At 52.4% G+C, this 2,548-nt stretch overlaps 1 protein-coding gene across 1 annotated transcript in view; it reads right to left on the bottom strand.

Moving 5' to 3' along the window:
- Window positions 1–2,548, bottom strand: part of PPP1R14A (protein phosphatase 1 regulatory inhibitor subunit 14A) — a 23,196-nt gene that overhangs the window by 5,125 nt on the left and 15,523 nt on the right. The gene's annotated exons all lie outside the window — the stretch shown is intronic.

Here is a 2,548-nt window from a genome sequence, read left to right as displayed (position 1 = left end):
GCGCCCCGGACCCCGAGGGGCGGGGTGCCGGGACAGCCTCCTGGGGACCAGGCCGGCCCTGCCCTCTGGCGGCCGCAGCGCCTGCACCCGAGCCCGCGCCGCGTTCGTGGAAAGGGAAGTCGAGCCCCGGTTCTCCTACTTTACTTTCATGCAGCCAGGCCGCCTTCCACTCATGCATTCACTCACTCATTGCTTCCCCCAGTCTCTGCAGCAAATGTGCAGGGAGCCCCCGCTGAGTACCAGGCGCTGTTCTAGACTCGGGGATCAGCAGTGAACAGAGTCGACGACTCCGTACTCAGGGGTCGATATGCTTGCGGGAGAGGCCCACGGGAAACGTAATGCATAAGTGCAATCTGTCAGAGGGCCCTGAGGAGCCCTGCTGGCCTAGTGGCTATGCGTTAGGCTGCTAAGCACAAGGTCAGCTGTTCAAAACCACCAGCTGCTCCTCAGGAGAAAGAGAGAGCTTTCTATTCTTGTAAAGAGTGACTGTCTGGGGAATTCACAGGTGCAGTTCTACCCTGTCCTAGAGGGTCTCTGTAAAAGCCAGCGTCGACTCTACGGCAGGGAGTTGGTATTTGGTTTGGGGCTGTGAGGATCATCTTCTCCTGCTGGGTGTTGTCCAGTCCGTTCTAACTCACAGCAACCGTATGCACACAGAAGGAAACACTGCCTGGTCCTCCACCATGCTCACGGTCATTGTTATGTTGGAGCCCCTTGTTGCAATCACTGTGCCAATCCATCTCCTTGATGCCCTTCTCCAGGGACATCTCCTTGATGTCTCTTCTGACAGCATGCCCAAAGTGCACGAGACAAAGTCTCGCCATCCGCGCTTCTAAGGAGCATTCTGGCTGTACTTCTGCCAAGACAGATCCGTTTGTTCTTGTGGCCGCCCACGGGCCCATTCCATACTCTCTGCCAACACCCGAGTGCAGTGCACCGATGGTGGTCGTGAGGTGCCATCGAGTCAGGGTCAACCCATGGTGGCCCCGGGCACAACAGAACAAGACACTGCCCGTCCCGTGCCAGCCTCACCATGGTTCCTGTGCCTGAGCCCATTGCTGCAGCCACTGTGTCCATGCATCTCCTGGAGCGCCTTCCTCTTATATGCTGCCCTCTACTGGACCGAGCACGCTGCCCTTCTCCCAGGTAGGTGCATGCACATAAGGTGTATAGAATCCTAACGAGGTGATTGGTTAGTTTTGCTAGTCTCAAAGGGAGGAGGAGAGCGGAAGACAGGAGAGGCTGAAGTTGGAAGTCATCGAGAGATGCTAGGGCAGTAGTTACAAGAATGGCACAAGAAGGCAGAGCTGGCTGGAAGGCTGCCACCGTGGGGCTGGTCAGCATGGAGCTCAGAGCTGTACCGCTGGTCTGAGAGAGAAGGCGCTGAGCAGGGCCAGTGGCAGAGGGCGAGAAGAGGCTCCCCTGATTGAGACCTGTGTCCGGAGTGCTTCTTGTTACTTTTAAGTTGAACCCGTTCCTGAATTATAACCTGTGATTTCCCCAGTAACACCCCTAATTGTGAGCCTGGTCTGCGAATTGCGAGACCAATACTGAGTCCAGCAGAGAAGCAGAGTGCCCTGGGAGGGACGGTTGGTGTAGGAATTGGCAGAAAGAGTGAAGAAGGGGGATTCTATCTGTCTGCCTATCTCAGAGAAATCAGCTGGGGGCTAGTGATCTTGATCCTTCCTCTGTGTGAAGGTAGAGGAGGTCTGATGCTATCCCATCGTCCTTGTACGAGCAGCAGGGATGATACTTTAAAACTTACATTTGCCTCTGTCCCCGTTTCAAATGGTCCATAATTAGATGTGCGTTTCACAGGTATTACATAACCAAACTCACTGCCATTGAGCCAATTCTAACATATGGCGACCCTTTAGGACAGTATAGAACTGCCCCTGTGGGTTTCCGAGACGATTACTCTTTACCGGAGTAGAAAGCCTCATCTTTCGCCCACAGAGCCGCTGGTGGTTTCAAACTGCTGACCTCGTGGTTAGCAGCCCCACTCAGAACCCATCATGCCACTAAGGCTCCTTACAAAAGCATAATAACACAAATTTGAACAATAGAGAAATTCATAGAAATTAAAAACATTTGTGTTTTAAAAGTTGGAGCCCTCCAGTAGCGATGCCAGGAGGAGAAGGGGAAGGTGGGAGAGGAAGGGGGACCAATCACAATGATCTAACTATAACCCCCTCCCTGGGGACAGACAACAGAAAAGTGGCTGAAGGGAGACATCAGACAGTGTAAGACATGACAAAATAATAATTTATAAATTATCCAGGGTTCAGGAGGGAGGGAGGGGGAGCTGATACCAAGGGCTCAAGTAGAAAGAAACTGTTTTGAGAATGATGAGGGCAACAAATGTGCTTGACACAATGGATGGATGGATGGATGGATGGACTGTGATAAGAGCTGTACAAGCCCCCAATAAAATGATTAAAAAAATAATAATACTGAAGACCGCTGCCTTCAATCTTCATTGGCCTCCTTGCTTTCCAAAGGGAAAGATTGTGTGGTCGACATATCGCTGGTAGTTGACAAGCCTCAC

The sequence above is a fragment of the Echinops telfairi genome, unplaced genomic scaffold (genome assembly GCF_000313985.2).
Source record: "Echinops telfairi isolate 266 unplaced genomic scaffold, ASM31398v2 ScPeMD7_655;HRSCAF=1070, whole genome shotgun sequence".
NCBI lineage: Eukaryota > Metazoa > Chordata > Mammalia > Afrosoricida > Tenrecidae > Echinops > Echinops telfairi.
Note: the sequence above shows the minus strand (reverse complement) of the source record. Positions and strands in the feature narration are given on the sequence as shown.